At 47.3% G+C, this 22932-nt stretch overlaps 1 long non-coding RNA gene across 1 annotated transcript in view; it reads left to right on the forward strand.

The window, feature by feature from the left end:
• The first annotated feature begins 643 nt into the window (after positions 1–643).
• Positions 644–22932, forward strand: part of LOC142494490 (uncharacterized) — a 32443-nt gene continuing 10154 nt past the window's right edge. The window contains exons 1-2 of the long non-coding RNA XR_012801482.1: positions 644–693; positions 1424–1516. This is a non-coding gene — a long non-coding RNA (uncharacterized LOC142494490). The remainder of the gene's footprint in view (positions 694–1423; positions 1517–22932) is intronic.

Consider the following 22932-nt stretch of genomic DNA (forward strand, 5'->3'; position numbering starts at 1 on the left):
TATTTCCTTCAGACGTAGTTCAGTGTAATTGACTGCGCATGTGCATTATACTCTGTGTTCAGTGCCCTGTATAGCAATCTCTTATTATTTTCAGATGCCGTTCCTAAAGGGAAACAAAGGCATCACGAGATTTTTCTCACTGGTAAGTATCAGTAAGATAAGGGCTTGTGATTTCATCATCAGTAAATGTATAATTTGCGCATGTACACTTATGTTGTTCTATTCAGTAACCTGCACAACAATTTATTGATATTTCGTAATTATATCATATACATCTGTAGAGATTTAATATAGTCTCTGATTTGTAAATATCGGCAGGAGTACAGAATAAATGAACCGGAATTACGGGTGAAGTTTGTTAAAGATTGGACAGAGTTGCTCCTATCCATATAAAAAAGTTAACTCATATCATGGCTTTAAAAGACATGATCAGCATATAGTATTTTGTGGAATATTATAACATTGTTAATGGGGGTTAACCCATAATCAGATGGCTTTTAAAGTTCAGCCAATACTCCATAGATGCTGCAGCATATAGTGCGACCTTGCCAGTTCAATATACACTATGCATCCACAGATTCCAACTAGTAGGATAATGAATGTTTACAAAGAGGTGAACTTATACAAATTTTTTACAGCCATATCGGCTAGGACCTGATGTACGTTTCTTCGCGCTATGCGACTTCTTCCGGGGTGAGTGTTGCCGCGTCTATTTCGGCCCCTTTATACGTTACGGTTGTCATAGCAACCAATAGATGCTTAATAATGCCGAGTGCTGCGGTGGTGGTGCATAGGTACTGCACCCTAATAACATTGTGATGTAATGTTTTCAGTCATGTATTCTGACCTATAATGGACTTAGTGGTCACACGATGTGACCCAGGCTTATAGAAGAGCCCAAATTAAATGGAAAAAGCATAAAGCTCACTAATTTCATAAAATTACAAAAATGGAGTATACACAAAGCCTTCATTTAAGCTAGATGGATATTGAGTATGTAATGTGTATATCCATCTTGCTTCACTCTGCAAAAGTTTTCTATCCCAATCGCCTTTACGGATATTGGGGGCAATATGGTAAATACCTTGGAAGGACAGAGTACCTATAATTCCCGCATGCTGTTCACGGACATGTCGAGAAACTGGGGTGTCAGTGGAGTTCCTAATAGAGCCCAGATGTTCTAGGAGTCGTCTCCTTAATTCTCATTTTTTTCCTTACGTATTTCATGCCACAGGATCAGGTGATAAGATAAATAACTCCTATACTTTTGCAGTTGATGACATTTTTAATATGGAAGGTTTTTGTGTTTTATGTATTCATGAAGGTCTTGCTTTCCTTCATGAACTCGCAGGCTTTACAATTATGATATTTATAAAAGCCTTTGGTAGTAAGCCATGTTTTGCTTTTTTTATTCGTTGTAAAGTGTCTGTGAACAAGATGGTCTCTGATGTTACCAGAACGCCTCCAGACTACTGATGGCCTGTCTTTAAGGACCAATTTCAGATCCTCATCGCATGTAAGTATATGCCAGTGTTTATTAAGTATGTAATTTATATCTTTCCACTGGCCATTATATGTACTTATGCATCTGATCTCTTTTTTCTCATCAGTTTTTAATTTGTCTTTGAGGAGGTCCTCTCGGGATGTAGTCACAGCCTGGTGGTAGGCTAGCTTTAGTTGTGCCTTAGAGTAACCACGGTTCAGAAAATTCTCTCTAATTTCCTTTGCTTGTTCTTTAAAGGTTAACAGGTCAGAACAGTTCTGTCTAATCCGAAGATATTGACCCGTGGGTATCCGTCTAATAAGGGGTTTAGGATGGAAACTGTCTGCCATCAAGTAACTATTGGTCGCTGTCTTTTTCTTATAGTTACATGTAGAGAGATATCCATCATCTATTTTGATGATTTTCAAGTCTAGGAAGGTGATGCCAACTGCACTAATTTCCAAAGTCAGTTTAAGGTTGTGTTCATTTGATTTCAGTAGTCCCCGGAATGTATCCAGTTCCTTTCTGCTGCTATGCCACAATAACATAATGTCATCAATATATCTAATCCACATATCTATGTGAATGGTATATTGAGACACTGCTTCGGAAAAAAAGCTAACCTCCTCCCACCATCCTAGGTATAGGTTAGCGTAAGTAGGGGCACACGTGGTGCCCATGGCTGTACCATGTATCTGCAGATAGTACTTGGAGTTGAAGAGAAAATAATTATGTTGGAGGATAAATTCCAAAAGCTCCAGAATGAATGTGTTGTGTTCAGTAAACAGGCAACTTCGTGTGGATAAAAAGTACTTTATTGCCCAGAGGCCCACGTCATGTTGTATGCTAATATTTAGAGACTCTACGTCAAAACTGACTAGTAGAGTCTCCTTATTAACCTGGACCCCTTCTAATTGTTTTAACACATCTTTGGTGTCTTGGACATAAGATGGTAATGCTGTAACAAAATTTCGAAGTACTTTATCTATATATACACCGGAGTTCTCAGTTAGAGAGCCAATACCCGATATTATGGGTCTACCTGGCGGTTTGAGATTATTTTTATGTATTTTTGGGATGCTATAGAAAGTAGCTATGATAGGATGTTTACTCATCATAAACTCTTGTTCTTGTTTAGATATAACCTTGGTAAGTACACCTCTATCTAGGATCTTACATAGTTCTTTTTGAAACACCTCTGTAGGGTCCCTTTCCAGAATTCTATAGCACTGTTTATCTCCTAATAATCTTACATTTTCAGCCAGGTATTCTTCTGTTTTAAGTATGACCAAATGTCCGCCTTTATCGGCCGGTTTTATTGTGATCTCATCCATTTTTTTTATTTCTTTTAGCGCTCTTTGTTCTTGGTTGTTAAAATTGTTACTTCCTTTAACACTTAGTTCCTCTAGGTCCTTTATGACCAGGTTGAGAAAGGTTGAAATATAAGAACATGTATCCTGATGTGGTGTGAAACGGCTTGGGGGTTTTCATGAAGTATGGGGACCATCTCCTGGGTTCTTTTCCCCATCTTCAAGGAGGCTGACAAGCTTGGCAAGATGGCCTTGATCTTGTGTGTCCATCCAATTGTCAGATTCACTTATAGTGCTGTTTCTCTCTCTACGTTTAAAATGTTTATGTAGAAGCATTTTCCTCGCAAATAGGTTCATGTCTTTCACTACTTCAAAGAGATCAAATTTACTCATAGGGACGAATGAGAGGCCTTTACCAAGTAGAGTCATTTGAGCCTTTGTGAATGTTATTTGAGTAAGATGAATGACTCTACTGGTGCCTTCATTTCTTTTGGTTATAGCTGTGGCTTTCGTCTCCTCCTTCTCTGTTTCCTGTAATTTGGCCATCTTCATCTTCCTTTCCAATATCCCTCCTCTTCTCGTTTTTCTGGTCCGTAGTCTATACTCTCCTCAGCTGATTCTAAAAAATCTGGTTCAGATGATATTTTGTTTTTGTCCTTTCTTGTTTTAGATCTTTTTGTTATTTTATTCTTCAATTCATGCTGATAACTGTTACTCTCATCATTCTCTGACATTTCCCAGTCTGTGGATTATTCACTTATATCTTGAGCCATAGGTTTTTCAACTACAAAATGGTGCTTGTATATTTTCCCTTTAGCAAAATCGCCACTGTCTCGTAAAAATTTGTTGTGTTTTCTTTCTTTTATTCCTTTCACATATTTGTCAGTGGTTTTTTGTAATATGTTTTCATAAATTTCAAAATTTGGGGAGTCTTTCCATTTTGGGGCTTCACGTTTATTTTTTTTAACTTCCACATTAACTTTCTTAAGTTCAATAAGTTCATTTTCTATCAGCAAATTCATTAGGTCATGAGAACATTTACTAATAATTTCATCCCAGTTTTTCAGGAAGGTCTCTTCTTGAATGTGATACGATGGTGAAAGATTCACTCTAAGGCCTCTAGGTATTAATTTCGCTTTAGCGTATTTCTGTAGACTGCAAACCTCCCACCATAGACGGGATTGTTTTTTATATAGTTTTTCCATATTTTGGAAATAAAGTTTAATGTTAGTGACATTGGGTTCTTCTGGTGTAGCCTGTACATTAGAGAATATAGTTTCTGAGTCGGCTTCCCAATCGTTAAAGTCCATTGTTTTGGACAGAAAGCCTGCCATCTTATGTAGTGATGGTTTTGATATCTAAATGGTATTAGGGGTGAGCTGAGGTTGAAAACAGGTAAGAGAAACCCGTAGGTATGATAATATAAAATAAATGGACACCTCGCTCAAAACCCCACAAAGAGGTAACTGCGTGCCGCCTGGGAGGAGATGAATAATTACTAGATAGGTGTACTCCATAGACAAAGTGCACTAAAGGATCCTTCAGTGCACTTTGTCAATGGAGTACACCTATCTCGTATCTAAACAGGAAGCGACCCGCCGCATGGATATCAAATCACTGACCTGAACTGAGAGATACAGTCCTGTATTGAGAATAGAGTAGTCAAGGTCAGGGTCACAGGCAGTGGTGAAGGCAAGTTGCAGAGGTACAAGTTCAGGGTCACAGGCATGGGCGTCCGCAGAAATTTTTTCAGGGGGGGCATAATTTATAACCACAGCGCAATGGCGGTCCCGGCTGCGGCACAGATTGGTCCCGACTTGGGAGTGAGACGGCTTTCATTGGTAGGTAGTGTTACCAATGAGAGCCGCATCACTCCCGAGTGCTACCAATGACAGTGCGCTGCGCTTCCTCCTGCGTAGCAGCATAGGCTAGCCTACCACTAGCTGCCTGCTGCGGCACCAGGGGCACCCACCCACCTCCGTCCCGGTCCACCCACCTCCGTCCTTGTCCACCCAGTCTGTTTTTTGCGTTTATAGCGCCGTAAACGTACAGTACGGCGCCATAAATGCCAAAAACAGCCCAGGACTGCGAGTGATCCAGGCAGAGCCGCCAACAGAAATCATGGGGCCCAGGACAAATGAAAGGAGCAGCCCCCCCCAAACCCATAGCACCCCCCCCCCAAACCCATAGCTCACCTACCACGAAAAAATATCTTTTAGAGCGCAACTTTTACTTAACTATTTTCTTATTGTACTACAGAATAAAACATTACAATGCAACCTGTTTATTTTTATATTTTCAAACAAAAGACATGTGTCTGCCTGCCTGGGTGGGTGAGTGGGTGAATGACAGTAGAATGACAGTGGGTGAGTGGGTGAGTGGGTGAATGACAGTGGGTGGGTGAATGACAGTGGGTGGGTGGGTGGGTGAATGACGGTGGGTGGGTGAATGACGGTTGAATGACGGTGGGTGTGTGGGATAATGACGGTGGGTGGATGAATGATGGTGGGTGGGTGGATGAATGATGGTGGGTGGGTGGGTGAATGACAGTGAGTGAGTGGGTGGATGGGTGAATGACAGTGGGTGAATGACAGTGGGTGGGTGGGTGAATGTTGAATGTGGGTGGGTGAATGACGGTGGGAGAGAGTGACTGGGTGACAGTGACTGGGTGGGTGGGTGACAGTGACTGGGTGGGTGGGAGACAGTGACTGGGTGGGTGGGAGACAGTGGGTGGGTGGGAGACAGTGGGTGGGTGGGAGACAGTGGGTGGGTGGGAGACAGTGACTGGGTGGGTGGGAGACAGTGACTGGGTGGGTGGGAGACAGTGACTGGGTGGGTGGGAGACAGTGACTGGGTGGGTGGGAGACAGTGGGTGGGTGGGAGACAGTGACTGGGTGACTGAGTGAGTGACAGTGACTAGGTGGGACAGTGACTTGACAGTGACTGGGTGGGTGACAGTGACTTGGTGAGTGACAGTCAGTGAGTGGGTGGGTGACAGTGACAGTGGTTGACGTTGACAGTGGGTAATGGTGACAGTGGGTAATGGTGACAGTGGATGACAGTGACAGTGGGTTATGGTGACAGTGGGTGACAGTGACAGTGGGTGACAGTGACTGGGTGGGGTGACTTACCTTGACCGGGTGGGTGCAGCTTGTCGCCGGACGCTTCCCCCTCCTGCCCCCGATATCCCCTTCTGCCCCCGATATCCCCGTGGCAGCTGCCAGGGACGGGAGGTGGGTTTGGGGAGGGGGGCGCGGGAGGAGGGCTTGGGGGGGGGGCACAGGAGGTGGGCTCGTGGGGGGGGGGCAAGGCCACGGGAGGTGGGCCGGGGGGCACGTGGGAGGTGGGTGCGCGGGAAGCTGGCCAAGGGGGGAAAGCGGGCCGCAGCGGAGCTGGTACTTCCCCCTCCATCCCACGTTGGGAGCGGGAGGGGGAGCGGGCCGCAACGGAGCTGGTACTTCCCTCTCCATCCCACGTTGGGAGCGGGAGGGGGAGCGGGCCGCAGAGGAGCTTGGCTTGTACTTCCCCCTCCGTCCCACTTTGGGAGCGAGGGGGAAGCGGGCCCTGCTTGCCCTGCGCATGCGCATGCGCGGCAAGACCGCGGGAAATCGGCGACATTTTTTTAAACTTTTTTTTTTTTAAATGTATTTAATTAACTGTTGCTTGGCCACGCAGGGGGCCCGGCCTGACCAACGGGGCCCGGGAAGCAGTACCCTTTGTCCCCCCTGTGCCCCCCCTGTTTGCGGCTATGGATCCAGGGGGGGCAAGCGCCCCCCCTTGCCCCCCCCTGCGGACGCCCATGGTCACAGGCTAGGTACAAATTAACTGGAATTCAGGACTCTCACTGAAACAAACAGAAGCAATGCTCTAGCACCTTACTGGAGGAAGGCCTGCCTTTTTATAGGTACCCAAGTACCTATAAACCAAGAACATCAGTACCCAAGATGGCTACAGTAGCTTCGATATGTGTAGAAGTGATGGAGGCAGGCAGGGAAAATAATTGTTGAAGGAGCTTCAGTGTGGGAGTTGAGAGCATAGCCTCATAGTACCAGCTTCGCCCTCAGGAGTGACCTCTGGGGCCATACCCCTTCCAATGCACCAAATGCTGGATTTTGCCATGAGAGTTCCAGGAATCCAAATTCCGATGAATCTCAAATTCCTCCTGACCACCATTTCAGAACGGGGAGGCGACAGAGAGGAAGAGAATGAATTCTGAATGTAGGTTTTGAGGAGAGAGACATTAAAGACAGACGGTAACCTTAGGCTAGCAATTTGAAAACAACAGCAAGAGAGGTGTGCTCCTGGAACTTGAGGTACACCACGGGAACCCCAGTAGGCACAACAGAGGCACAAAAGGCACAGAAGCATGGGAATTCTTGAAAGGAGTTGTGTTTTAAGGAAGTGCATACAAACTCACAAAATTCTCCTGCTGTTCAGATACAAAGCAATAATGGAACTGTTCCAATGACTGGATAGTCTGACCTCAAGGGCAAAAGGCCTGGCTGGGATAGGTGTCGACAAAAAAGCTGTTTTGAGTTTCTGAAAAGCGCTTCAAGAGTCCATTTGGAGGGAACTGTTCCTTTTTTGGTAAGCATCTATGAGGATTGGACCTCGATCCAGCCCCTGTGGCGCGTCCCTTGATGCATTGGGTGTAACCCTTGCACGTGCGCTGTGTGCAAGGGCAGCAGTACTCCTACCAGGAACGGACCTAGACTCCGCCTCCTCTCCACGACCCGTGACGTAACTGAGGACGTTACTGTTCCCACTTCACATCGGCACCGCAATACCAGGGGCACTTGAGGGGTTAATGCTGGCAATAACTCCACAGCATGTCATATACTCTGTCCCTGATTATCAGTACACAGCCTACCTATAATTATGTATGACTTACAGCCTGCAGGAGCCTTCTTATTGGCTCCTTGCTCCTTATACTGTATCCTCAGCCAGCCCTGAGGCAAATTGGCTGAGCATAAACCCAGTGTTTATGTTTTGTGTGCTTGCCTCCAGCATCCTGCTCTTGCTTTGCATTCTGCCTTGTCTTTGTTTACCTCAGTTTGTTCCTGAAGCTCTACCTTCTCTGACCCCTGGACCTCGACTATGCACAACAAACATTCAGACCTCTCTACTTCTGGACCCCGGCTACACACGACCATCCGACTTCTCCTATCCTAAGACCACGGCGAGTGTCACGACTATTCTGACCTCTCCTACCCTGACCTAGCTACACGATTCTGCAATCCAGATGCGGTTACGCGGTTGTTGGTCGGTGTTCTCTAACATCCCCCCCTCAGCCCTGCGGTCCCGTCTTGTTTGTGGTGAGCACCAATTACAGTATGCTCCGCCCCACAAATATGGACCTCACTGAGGTGGTTCGAGTCCGGCACAGGCACTCTGACATGTTTAACCAAATAGAGAAACAGCTTGACCAGAATAGTCGGCGAATAGTGCAACTTCTACTTACTGCTGCGGCCAAGTTTATTCGAGCATTTGCCCGTTCTTGGCCGCAGCAGTAGCCTGGCGCGCGCCCGAGAGTGACGGGCGCGCGCCGAAGCAGCGGAAGAGCGCCCTCCGATCGGGGCGCTCTCCCTACCGCTGCCGGGTCCGCCGGGTCCCCCGGAACCCCCTGCCGCTGTACCGCGATCGCGGGACACCAGGGCTCCCTCGGGGAGCCCCTGGACGCGCGTGCAGGGGGCGCACGCTCCCGAAGACGCGTGACCGCGCGTCTATGACGCGCGGCACGCCGAGGGGCGGCCACTAGCAAGCCGGGAAATCTCCCGGCTTGCGGATCTGGCCGCAGTGCGATAAACTGTGTCGCCACTGTATAGTACAAACTTTGACTAACCAGGCTAAAAGTACCACTGTGGATCCTGTCCCCTCAGCGGTGTCTGCTCCCACAATCGTTCCCATGAATGGAGCCTCCGAATCCCGACTCCCTACACCAAACCGTTATGGTGGGGAACCTCTCAGTTGTCGCGGGTTTCTTAACCAGTGTTCTATTCAGTTTGAATTGATGCCGTCACGTTTTCTATCCTAGCGATCTAAGGTGGCCTATATCATATCCCTGCTAGTTGATGATGCCTTGGTGTGGGCTTCACCCATCTGGGAACAAAGGTCAGACCTCACGTGCGACATAGGCTGCTTCACCAAGAAGTTCCGCAGAGTATTCGACATGCCCGGACTCAAGGTAACCGCTGCCTGATCTCTCTCCCATATTTCCCAAGGCAGTCGTCCCGTGGCCCGGTACGCATTCGAATTTTGGACCATAGTCACTGAAACCGGCTGGAATGATGAGGCATTGGCGGCAACATTCTGGCAAGGTCTCTCCGAGAACCTTAAGGACAAACTTGCTGCACAGGAACACCCCACGGAACTGGAGGAGCTAATTGGCCTATGCGTCCGAGTATTCTTAAGATTACAGGAAAGAGGGGCTGAGAGAAATCAATGCAAGCAAGGTATGCAGTCCTTCCACAGCCACTACTCAGAGGCCCTGGACTCTCTGCTTTTGGACCTGGAAGAACCCATGCAGCTCGGAGGCAAGAAGCTATCACATGGTTAGAAACAGCGCAGACATAATGCTGGACTCTGCCTTTATTGCGGAAATACTGGACACCAGGTAACTGCTTGCCCCCAGATGTCGGGATACGCCAAGTCTCCAGAGAGAGCCAGGAGGATAACACTGGGAACATTAGCTACTTCTCCTTCAAAGATGCTGACCAGGCTTTTGATACCTATCACCCTAACCAGTGACACCTTCAAGGCCACAACTCGGGTCATCCAGGACTCTGGGTCAAGGGGAAATTTCATGGACCAGGGGTTTGCGGAAAGAAACAAAATCCCTTTGGCATGTAAAAATCAACCGGTAGGGTTTGAGGCTATTGACGGTTGACCCTTACAATCCGCCTTTATTTGCCTTCAAACTATCCCTTTCCAGTTACAGACAGGAGAGGTCCATACCGAAAGGATCCAATTTGACGTAATTTTTTCTTCTACCGTCGACGTCATCCTAGGCCTCCCATAGCTTCAACTACACAACCCTCGGCTCAACTGGACAGAAGAACAGCATTTTCAATGGAGTTCATACTGCCTACATAAATGCTCTGTGCCGTCCAAAGGTCTATGTGGGTTTTCAGTACCAGAGCAGGTAACTTCTCATCTGCCTCAAATCTACTCTGCATTTCTGGACATATTCAGCAAGGCTCAATCCGAGGAGCTTCCACCCCAATGATCATTCGACTGCCCTATCGACCGTCTACCCGGCTCAGTGCCTCTGCAAGGATGTTCGTACCCACTGTCACTCCAGAGACCCAGGCTATGAAGGAATACGTCAAAGAGAACCTGCAAAGTGGCTTCAGCCAGAAGTCTTCATCTCCTGCAGGTGCGGGGTTCTTCTTTGTAAAGAAAAAGAATGGATCCCTCAGACTGTGTATTGATTATTGGGGCCTTGATAAAATCACAATCAAGAACCGCTACCCCTTACCTCTCATCACCGAACTCTTTGACAGGCTACAGGGTTCCATCATCTTTACTAAACTGGACTTACGAGGAGCTTACAATCTTGTTAGAATCCGACAGGGGGATGAGTGGAAAACAGCGTTTAACACCCAGGATGGACATTACGAATACCTTGTCATGCCTTTCGGCCTTTGACTTTGTCAACAAGGTTTTCAGGGATCTTCTGGACCAATACATCATTGTCTATCTATATGACATTCTAATCTTCTCCAAAACCGCACGTGAATACCCGGGTCATGTCAAACAGGTACTCCAACGAATACGGGAGAAGCACTTATTCGCAAAATTGGAGAAGTGTCACTTTCACCAGACTATGACGTCCTTTCTGGGCTATATCATCTCTGATTCTGGCCTTGCCATGGATCCAGCCAAAGTGAAAGCAGTTTTGGTTTGGCCTTGCCCTATCACCCTGAAGGCCGTAGAATGGTTCTTTGGCTTCACAAACTACTACTGAAGGTTCATACAAAACTTTTTATCCGTAGTAGCTCCATTACGGTGCTGACACAGAAAGGAGCTAACCTGGCACTTTGGTCTCCTGCAGCCCTTCAAGCATTTGAGAAGCTAAAAAAAGCCTTTGTGTCCGCCCCCGTGCTAGTGCATCCTGATCAAGGACTACCCTTCACGCTCAAGGTGGATGCTTCAGATGTTGGGGCCAGGGCAATCTTGCCCCAAAGGAAAACCCAACAAGACAAGCTTCACCCCTGTGCATTCTTTTCTAAAAAATTCTCGCCTGCCGAACATAATTATGACGTAGGCAATTGTGAACTGTTGGCCATCAAGATGGCAATGGAGGAATGGAGGCATTTGCTCAGGGCACCGAAAACCCTGTAACTATACTGGCGGATCATAAACACCTCTTATCCATTGAAGGCGCTCGTCGTTTGGGGTTGCGACAAGCTCGATGGTTCCTTTTCTTCTCTCGCTTCAAGATCATTATTTCCTGTCTACCAGGTTCTAAAAATGTAAAGGCAGACGCCCTCTCCCGCCAATTTCTTGTAGAAGACAGGGCTGAGGACCGACAGGAAACCATACTTCCCCCATCATGTATCATCTCTGCCAACACATTTGATGCTATGGAGGACATCACAAGAAGTCAGTCTGATATTGCGGAGGGTCTTGAAGTTCCAGAGGGATGTCTCTTCACCGAAACCAGCCTATCGTCAAAAGGTTTTAGAATGGGGTCATTCATTGAAAATCTCCAGTCATCCAGGTACAAGAAGAACTATTGACTTTCTGGAAAGGACCTTTTGGTGGCCAGGGATGCGCAAGGACATAAAGGAATTCGTCATCGCATGTACCACTTGTGTCAGAACAAAACTCCCTGTAATGGAACTCCAGGGTTTATTCTGGACAGTTCATGGACTCATCTTTCCATGGACTTCATCGTGGAACTGCCTATATCCAAAAGTAGGAACACCCTCCTGGTGGTGGTCAACTGATTCTCCAAGCAGGCACATTTCATTCCCCTCAAGGGTCTACCCAATTGTCACGGTAGCTTATGACAGGCTGTAATTTACACCAAAACTATATATAAATATATATATACCTGGGTTTGAACTGGGACGAGACTTAGATATAACAAATTGTATTTATTCCTTAGGATAGGTGAACACAACAGATATGTACAAATAACAGCAAAATATAGACACTTACTTAAAGATTAGGACAGAAGGCCATCAGGATACAGACTGGGCCACTTCTCCCATATTTCAGTTGACATCACAGCAATACATGCAGAGTTTATGAAGCACATGCAGGACATGGAAACATGAAGCCTTGCATGCAGGCATCAAGACATTACATGAGGACTAACAAAGGAATATAGGGAACAGCAGTTTATATATCTTTTGTCCCTCTATTCTTAACCTTAAGCACCTGTGATTGGTTTTCAATTACCTCCAGCCAATCTTTAACATGGGAACACATTTCAACACATGCCCCCCTGCTAGCTGGCACAGGCGCAGTAGAACTCTGGGGTCTCATTTCTGTAGCCCCACATATGCAAATGGAATGCCAGCCAGTCTACCCATTTGGCTTTCTGGCAGGAAAACCTTTGTTGGAAGGTGTTAAATGGAACACTTAAAAACTGCTCTGGTTTGAGCCTCAAATAAACAGTGAGGGTGACAAAACTCTTTGAACAATACTTAAGTCCTAGACATTCGGTCGCCTCTAGGGCCATCTGTTACATTATGGCCAAAGAAATTTCCTCTGGAATTTATCCATACCTTAGAATACAGTATTAAGCATAAAACATAGACGTATTAAAATATCCGGTTCCGTTGGGTCTAGCAAGTCCAAACCCAGTTCTCATTGCCAGAACTGGGACACCATATGGTCCAAAAAGAGACTTGCTATGACATACGGAACCGGAGTTACACAAATGCATATTAAATCATTTTTTACTTTAATACAAAAATCTCCGCTAAAAAAGAAATCTCAGCTTTTCACTAAATCCCCATTGAAAACAACGGGCAGCTCCGCCATAGACTTTCAATGTTAAATCGCCGCCATTGAAGTCAATGGGGTTTTTCTGCCATTGAAGTCTATGGGAAAAGTCCCGAACCTTCAAGGGGGTCCATACTCCGTCGGGTTGGTCCAGGCGGGTCAAGGATGGTTCTGCAGTGATGCCGGAGCAGTGGCTACAGATACCCCAAACCTTGATCCGCTGAGCTCTCCGGAACCGGAGATATGTAGTACCAAATTTCAGCCTTTTCCACTTAGTCGTTTTTCAGAGCCGTTTTTGCCGCCGCCGGCAAAGCCTATGGCGCAACCCGCTCTATCTGGTTCGACTCTTATCGGGGTTCCAGGATTCGGGGATCCGGTGGTGGTCGAGTGGGGGGAAGCGCAGGAACTAGGGGCAAAAAGAATTTTATTCCTAGGTGCTCTAGAACTGTTTATTCCCACGCTAATTGACGTTGAACTTGACTCAAGTGATTTTAGCTCTTTTAAAGGACATTGTATCCGCTTTGCATTTTGCGGTCTGGACGGCAGCCAACTCGTTCTTCGAAAGGGTACCTCGAGGAATCTCCATTGAAGTCAATGGGCCCATTGACTTTCAATGGGAAACCGCCGCTCTCCCTCTCGGATGCCACCTGCTGGTCTTTACAGGAAACAGGACTAAAACAGAACAATTCTCCATTGGAATGCATTGAGCCCTAATGGCGGCCAATGGGGACCTGCAAAATGGTGCCTGAAAGGGCGGGAAAACTACACAAAGAGCTATAATCATTAAAGAACTATTAACCCTTGTGCTCCCGGATGGATTCTAGTGTGTGTGTGATGCAGACACTGATTAACACAGACATTACAATGGAACAGGGGAACAGGGGAAAATACATTTACAGGTGATAAAAAGGGTTAAATCACATTTCTGGACCTCAGTCCAGTGAACCCCTTGTCTCCCTGGTGCGGTCAGGGGTGGCCAAATGGGGTGCAACCCCTTTAATACCGGGCCACCCCCTTTCTCCCTCTACACCAATGCCTTCAAACTATCCAAAAAAATTTATCAAGGAGGTGTTCTGCCTTCATGGGGTCCCCCAAGTCATTGTGTCAGATCGAGGCTCACAATTTATCTCAAAGTTCTGGCAGGCCTTCTGCAAACAATTTAGGATCTCCCTTCACTTTTCTTCCGGCTATCATCCTCAGACTAATGGTCAGACGGAGTGGACGAATTGGTCACTGAAACAGTTCATCTGCTGCTTCATTTCTGATACCCAGGACAACTGGGTAGATTTCCTGCCCTGGGTCGAATTCTCTCATAACAATCTGTGTAATGAGTCATCTCAGGAATCACCATTATTTTCTAATTTCGGCTTCCATCCCTCAGCTCTCCCTACTGCAGGACCTGGATCTGAGGTACCAGCAGCAGACAATAGGATTCTGCACCTTCAAGAGTCATGGAGAAAGATTTAGGAGAATCTCAGAAAGGCAGTTTCCATGCAGAAGAAGCAGGCCAGTCGGCCTTTATTGGCACCCCGATTTATTGGCCCATTTCCTGTCATTGAGAAGGTCAATCCAGTGTCCTACTGGCTACAGTTGCCAGCTTCCATTAGGATTCCTTCGGTCTTCCACACCTCTCCTCAAGCCCTTCATCCAGGATTCCCAGTTCCGTACTTCGTCCTCTCCTCCTGAGCTTCTCCTGGTTGACGGCCAGAAGGAATACTAGGTCCAGATCATTCTGGACTCCAAGATCATCATCAGGAGTGACCTCTGGGGCCATACCCCTTCCAATGCACCAAATGCTGGATTTTGCCATGAGAGTTCCAGGAATCCAAATTCCGATGAATCTCAAATTCCTCCTGACCACCATTTCAGAACGGGGAGGCGACAGAGAGGAAGAGAATGAATTCTGAATGTAGGTTTTGAGGAGAGAGACATTAAAGACAGACGGTAACCTTAGGCTAGCAATTTGAAAACAACAGCAAGAGAGGTGTGCTCCTGGAACTTGAGGTACACCACGGGAACCCCAGTAGGCACAACAGAGGCACAAAAGGCACAGAAGCATGGGAATTCTTGAAAGGAGTTGTGTTTTAAGGAAGTGCATACAAACTCACAAAATTCTCCTGCTGTTCAGATACAAAGCAATAAAGGAACTGTTCCAATGACTGGATAGTCTGACCTCAAGGGCAAAAGGCCTGGCTGGGATAGGTGTCGACAAAAAAGCTGTTTTGAGTTTCTGAAAAGCGCTTCAAGAGTCCATTTGGAGGGAACTGTTCCTTTTTTGGTAAGCATCTATGAGGATTGGACCTCGATCCAGCCCCTGTGGCGCGTCCCTTGATGCATTGGGTGTAACCCTTGCACGTGCGCTGTGTGCAAAGGCAGCAGTACTCCTACCAGGAACGGACCTAGACTCCGCCTCCTCTCCACGACCCGTGACGTAACTGAGGACGTTACTGTTCCCACTTCACATCGGCACCGCAATACCAGGGGCACTTGAGGGGTTAATGCTGGCAATAACTCCACAGCATGTCATATACTCTGTCCCTGATTATCAGTACACAGCCTACCTATAATTATGTATGACTTACAGCCTGCAGGAGCCTTCTTATTGGCTCCTTGCTCCTTATACTGTATCCTCAGCCAGCCCTGAGGCAAATTGGCTGAGCATAAACCCAGTGTTTATGTTTTGTGTGCTTGCCTCCAGCATCCTGCTCTTGCTTTGCATTCTGCCTTGTCTTTGTTTACCTCTGACCTCAGTTTGTTCCTGAAGCTCTACCTTCTCTGACCCCTGGACCTCGACTATGCACAACAAACATTCAGACCTCTCTACTTCTGGACCCCGGCTACACACGACCATCCGACTTCTCCTATCCTAAGACCACGGCGAGTGTCACGACTATTCTGACCTCTCCTACCCTGACCTAGCTACACGATTCTGCAATCCAGATGCGGTTACGCGGTTGTTGGTCGGTGTTCTCTAACATCCCCCCCTCAGCCCTGCGGTCCCGTCTTGTTTGTGGTGAGCACCAATTACAGTATGCTCCGCCCCACAAATATGGACCTCACTGAGGTGGTTCGAGTCCGGCACAGGCACTCTGACATGTTTAACCAAATAGAGAAACAGCTTGACCAGAATAGTCGGCGAATAGTGCAACTTCTACTTACTGCTGCGGCCAAGTTTATTCGAGCATTTGCCCGTTCTTGGCCGCAGCAGTAGCCTGGCGCGCGCCCGAGAGTGACGGGCGCGCGCCGAAGCAGCGGAAGAGCGCCCTCCGATCGGGGCGCTCTCCCTACCGCTGCCGGGTCCGCCGGGTCCCCCGGAACCCCCTGCCGCTGTACCGCGATCGCGGGACACCAGGGCTCCCTCGGGGAGCCCCTGGACGCGCGTGCAGGGGGCGCACGCTCCCGAAGACGCGTGACCGCGCGTCTATGACGCGTGGCACGCCGAGGGGCGGCCACTAGCAAGCCGGGAAATCTCCCGGCTTGCGGATCTGGCCGCAGTGCGATAAACTGTGTCGCCACTGTATAGTACAAACTTTGACTAACCAGGCTAAAAGTACCACTGTGGATCCTGTCCCCTCAGCGGTGTCTGCTCCCACAATCGTTCCCATGAATGGAGCCTCCGAATCCCAACTCCCTACACCAAACCGTTATGGTGGGGAACCTCTCAGTTGTCGCGGGTTTCTTAACCAGTGTTCTATTCAGTTTGAATTGATGCCGTCACGTTTTCTATCCTAGCGATCTAAGGTGGCCTATATCATATCCCTGCTAGTTGATGATGCCTTGGTGTGGGCTTCACCCATCTGGGAACAAAGGTCAGACCTCACGTGCGACATAGGCTGCTTCACCAAGAAGTTCTGCAGAGTATTCGACATGCCCGGACTCAAGGTAACCGCTGCCTGATCTCTCTCCCATATTTCCCAAGGCAGTCGTCCCGTGGCCCGGTACGCATTCGAATTTTGGACCATAGTCACTGAAACCGGCTGGAATGATGAGGCATTGGCGGCAACATTCTGGCAAGGTCTCTCCGAGAACCTTAAGGACAAACTTGCTGCACAGGAACACCCCACGGAACTGGAGGAGCTAATTGGCCTATGCGTCCGAGTATTCTTAAGATTACAGGAAAGAGGGGCTGAGAGAAATCAATGCAAGCAAGGTATGCAGTCCTTCCACAGCCACTACTCAGAGGCCCTGGACTCTCTGCTTTTGGACCTGGAAGAACCCATGCAGCTCGGAGGCAAGAAGCTATCACATGGTTAGAAACAGCGCAGACATAATGCTGGACTCTGCCTTTATTGCGGAAATACTGGACACCAGGTAACTGCTTGCCCCCAGATGTCGGGATACGCCAAGTCTCCAGAGAGAGCCAGGAGGATAACACTGGGAACATTAGCTACTTCTCCTTCAAAGATGCTGACCAGGCTTTTGATACCTATCACCCTAACCAGTGACACCTTCAAGGCCACAACTCGGGTCATCCAGGACTCTGGGTCAAGGGGAAATTTCATGGACCAGGGGTTTGCGGAAGAAACAAAATCCCTTTGGCATGTAAAAATCAACCGGTAGGGTTTGAGGCGATTGACGGTTGACCCTTACAATCCGCCTTTATTTGCCTTCAAACTATCCCTTTCCAGTTACAGACAGGAGAGGTCCATACCGAAAGGATCCAATTTGACGTAATATTTTCTTCTACCGTCGACGTCATCCTAGGCCTCCCATAGCTTCAACTACACAACCCTCGGCTCAACTGGACAGAAGAACAGCATTTTCAATGGAGTTCATACTGCCTACATAAATGCTCTGTGCCGTCCAAAGGTCTATGTGGGTTTTCAGTACCAGAGCAGGTAACTTCTCATCTGCCTCAAATCTACTCTGCATTTCTGGACATATTCAGCAAGGCTCAATCCGAGGAGCTTCCACCCCACTGATCATTCGACTGCCCTATCGACCGTCTACCCGGCTCAGTGCCTCTGCAAGGATGTTCGTACCCACTGTCACTCCAGAGACCCAGGCTATGAAGGAATACGTCAAAGAGAACCTGCAAAGTGGCTTCAGCCAGAAGTCTTCATCTCCTGCAGGTGCGGGGTTCTTCTTTGTAAAGAAAAAGAATGGATCCCTCAGACTGTGTATTGATTATTGGGGCCTTGATAAAATCACAATCAAGAACCGCTACCCCTTACCTCTCATCACCGAACTCTTTGACAGGCTACAGGGTTCCATCATCTTTACTAAACTGGACTTACGAGGAGCTTACAATCTTGTTAGAATCCGACAGGGGGATGAGTGGAAAACAGCGTTTAACACCCAGGATGGACATTACGAATACCTTGTCATGCCTTTCGGCCTTTGACTTTGTCAACAAGGTTTTCAGGGATCTTCTGGACCAATACATCATTGTCTATCTATATGACATTCTAATCTTCTCCAAAACCGCACGTGAATACCCGGGTCATGTCAAACAGGTACTCCAACGAATACGGGAGAAGCACTTATTCGCAAAATTGGAGAAGTGTCACTTTCACCAGACTATGACGTCCTTTCTGGGCTATATCATCTCTGATTCTGGCCTTGCCATGGATCCAGCCAAAGTGAAAGCAGTTTTGGTTTGGCCTTGCCCTATCACCCTGAAGGCCGTAGAATGGTTCTTTGGCTTCACAAACTACTACTGAAGGTTCATACAAAACTTTTTATCCGTAGTAGCTCCATTACGGTGCTGACACAGAAAGGAGCTAACCTGGCACTTTGGTCTCCTGCAGCCCTTCAAGCATTTGAGAAGCTAAAAAAAGCCTTTGTGTCCGCCCCCGTGCTAGTGCATCCTGATCAAGGACTACCCTTCACGCTCAAGGTGGATGCTTCAGATGTTGGGGCCAGGGCAATCTTGCCCCAAAGGAAAACCCAACAAGACAAGCTTCACCCCTGTGCATTCTTTTCTAAAAAATTCTCGCCTGCCGAACATAATTATGACGTAGGCAATTGTGAACTGTTGGCCATCAAGATGGCAATGGAGGAATGGAGGCATTTGCTCAGGGCACCGAAAACCCTGTAACTATACTGGCGGATCATAAACACCTCTTATCCATTGAAGGCGCTCGTCGTTTGGGGTTGCGACAAGCTCGATGGTTCCTTTTCTTCTCTCGCTTCAAGATCATTATTTCCTGTCTACCAGGTTCTAAAAATGTAAAGGCAGACGCCCTCTCCCGCCAATTTCTTGTAGAAGACAGGGCTGAGGACCGACAGGAAACCATACTTCCCCCATCATGTATCATCTCTGCCAACACATTTGATGCTATGGAGGACATCACAAGAAGTCAGTCTGATATTGCGGAGGGTCTTGAAGTTCCAGAGGGATGTCTCTTCACCGAAACCAGCCTATCGTCAAAAGTTTTTAGAATGGGGTCATTCATTGAAAATCTCCAGTCATCCAGGTACAAGAAGAACTATTGACTTTCTGGAAAGGACCTTTTGGTGGCCAGGGATGCGCAAGGACATAAAGGAATTCGTCATCGCATGTACCACTTGTGTCAGAACAAAACTCCCTGTAATGGAACTCCAGGGTTTATTCTGGACAGTTCATGGACTCATCTTTCCATGGACTTCATCGTGGAACTGCCTATATCCAAAAGTAGGAACACCCTCCTGGTGGTGGTCAACTGATTCTCCAAGCAGGCACATTTCATTCCCCTCAAGGGTCTACCCAATTGTCACGGTAGCTTATGACAGGCTGTAATTTACACCAAAACTATATATAAATATATATATACCTGGGTTTGAACTGGGACGAGACTTAGATATAACAAATTGTATTTATTCCTTAGGATAGGTGAACACAACAGATATGTACAAATAACAGCAAAATATAGACACTTACTTAAAGATTAGGACAGAAGGCCATCAGGATACAGACTGGGCCACTTCTCCCATATTTCAGTTGACATCACAGCAATACATGCAGAGTTTATGAAGCACATGCAGGACATGGAAACATGAAGCCTTGCATGCAGGCATCAAGACATTACATGAGGACTAACAAAGGAATATAGGGAACAGCAGTTTATATATCTTTTGTCCCTCTATTCTTAACCTTAAGCACCTGTGATTGGTTTTCAATTACCTCCAGCCAATCTTTAACATGGGAACACATTTCAACACATGCCCCCCTGCTAGCTGGCACAGGCGCAGTAGAACTCTGGGGTCTCATTTCTGTAGCCCCACATATGCAAATGGAATGCCAGCCAGTCTACCCATTTGGCTTTCTGGCAGGAAAACCTTTGTTGGAAGGTGTTAAATGGAACACTTAAAAACTGCTCTGGTTTGAGCCTCAAATAAACAGTGAGGGTGACAAAACTCTTTGAACAATACTTAAGTCCTAGACATTCGGTCGCCTCTAGGGCCATCTGTTACATTATGGCCAAAGAAATTTCCTCTGGAATTTATCCATACCTTAGAATACAGTATTAAGCATAAAACATAGACGTATTAAAATATCCGGTTCCGTTGGGTCTAGCAGGTCCAAACCCAGTTCTCATTGCCAGAACTGGGACACCATATGGTCCAAAAAGAGACTTGCTATGACATACGGAACCGGAGTTACACAAATGCATATTAAATCATTTTTTACTTTAATACAAAAATCTCCGCTAAAAAAGAAATCTCAGCTTTTCACTAAATCCCCATTGAAAACAACGGGCAGCTCCGCCATAGACTTTCAATGTTAAATCGCCGCCATTGAAGTCAATGGGGTTTTTCTGCCATTGAAGTCTATGGGAAAAGTCCCGAACCTTCAAGGGGGTCCATACTCCGTCGGGTTGGTCCAGGCGGGTCAAGGATGGTTCTGCAGTGATGCCGGAGCAGTGGCTACAGATACCCCAAACCTTGATCCGCTGAGCTCTCCGGAACCGGAGATATGGAGTACCAAATTTCAGCCTTTTCCACTTAGTCGTTTTTCAGAGCCGTTTTTGCCGCCGCCGGCAAAGCCTATGGCGCAACCCGCTCTATCTGGTTCGACTCTTATCGGGGTTCCAGGATTCGGGGATCCGGTGGTGGTCGAGTGGGGGGAAGCGCAGGAACTAGGGGCAAAAAGAATTTTATTCCTAGGTGCTCTAGAACTGTTTATTCCCACGCTAATTGACGTTGAACTTGACTCAAGTGATTTTAGCTCTTTTAAAGGACATTGTATCCGCTTTGCATTTTGCGGTCTGGACGGCAGCCAACTCGTTCTTCGAAAGGGTACCTCGAGGAATCTCCATTGAAGTCAATGGGCCCATTGACTTTCAATGGGAAACCGCCGCTCTCCCTCTCGGATGCCACCTGCTGGTCTTTACAGGAAACAGGACTAAAACAGAACAATTCTCCATTGGAATGCATTGAGCCCTAATGGCGGCCAATGGGGACCTGCAAAATGGTGCCTGAAAGGGCGGGAAAACTACACAAAGAGCTATAATCATTAAAGAACTATTAACCCTTGTGCTCCCGGATGGATTCTAGTGTGTGTGTGATGCAGACACTGATTAACACAGACATTACAATGGAACAGGGGAACAGGGGAAAATACATTTACAGGTGATAAAAAGGGTTAAATCACATTTCTGGACCTCAGTCCAGTGAACCCCTTGTCTCCCTGGTGCGGTCAGGGGTGGCCAAATGGGGTGCAACCCCTTTAATACCGGGCCACCCCCTTTCTCCCTCTACACCAATGCCTTCAAACTATCCAAAAAATTTTATCAAGGAGGTGTTCTGCCTTCATGGGGTCCCCCAAGTCATTGTGTCAGATCGAGGCTCACAATTTATCTCAAAGTTCTGGCAGGCCTTCTGCAAACAATTTAGGATCTCCCTTCACTTTTCTTCCGGCTATCATCCTCAGACTAATGGTCAGACGGAGTGGACGAATTGGTCACTGAAACAGTTCATCTGCTGCTTCATTTCTGATACCCAGGACAACTGGGTAGATTTCCTGCCCTGGGTCGAATTCTCTCATAACAATCTGTGTAATGAGTCATCTCAGGAATCACCATTATTTTCTAATTTCGGCTTCCATCCCTCAGCTCTCCCTACTGCAGGACCTGGATCTGAGGTACCAGCAGCAGACAATAGGATTCTGCACCTTCAAGAGTCATGGAGAAAGATTTAGGAGAATCTCAGAAAGGCAGTCTCCATGCAGAAGAAGCAGGCCAGTCGGCCTTTATTGGCACCCCGATTTATTGGCCCATTTCCTGTCATTGAGAAGGTCAATCCAGTGTCCTACTGGCTACAGTTGCCAGCTTCCATTAGGATTCCTTCGGTCTTCCACACCTCTCCTCAAGCCCTTCATCCAGGATTCCCAGTTCCGTACTTCGTCCTCTCCTCCTGAGCTTCTCCTGGTTGACGGCCAGAAGGAATACTAGGTCCAGATCATTCTGGACTCCAAGATCATCATCAGGAGTGACCTCTGGGGCCATACCCCAGCCAAAACAACAGCAAGAGAGGTGTGCTCCTGGAACTTGAGGTACACCACGGGAACCCCAGTAGGCACAACAGAGGCACAAAAGGCACAGAAGCATGGGAATTTTTGAAAGGAGTTGTGTTTTAAGGAAGTGCATACAAACTCACAAAATTCTCCTGCTGTTCAGATACAAAGCAATAAAGGAACTGTTCCAATGACTGGATAGTCTGACCTCAAGGGCAAAAGGCCTGGCTGGGATAGGTGTCGACAAAAAAGCTGTTTTGAGTTTCTGAAAAGCGCTTCAAGAGTCCATTTGGAGGGAACTGTTCCTTTTTTGGTAAGCATCTATGAGGATTGGACCTCGATCCAGCCCCTGTGGCGCGTCCCTTGATGCATTGGGTGTAACCCTTGCACGTGCGCTGTGTGCAAAGGCAGCAGTACTCCTACTAAGAACGGACCTAGACTCCGCCTCCTCTCCACGACCCGTGACGTAACTGAGGACGTTACTGTTCCCACTTCACATCGGCACCGCAATACCAGGGGCACTTGAGGGGTTAATGCTGGCAATAACTCCACAGCATGTCATATACTCTGTCCCTGATTATCAGTACACAGCCTACCTATAATTATGTATGACTTACAGCCTGCAGGAGCCTTCTTATTGGCTCCTTGCTCCTTATACTGTATCCTCAGCCAGCCCTGAGGCAAATTGGCTGAGCATAAACCCAGTGTTTATGTTTTGTGTGCTTGCCTCCAGCATCCTGCTCTTG

This window comes from Ascaphus truei, chromosome 5 (genome assembly GCF_040206685.1).
Source record: "Ascaphus truei isolate aAscTru1 chromosome 5, aAscTru1.hap1, whole genome shotgun sequence".
Lineage (NCBI taxonomy): Eukaryota > Metazoa > Chordata > Amphibia > Anura > Ascaphidae > Ascaphus > Ascaphus truei.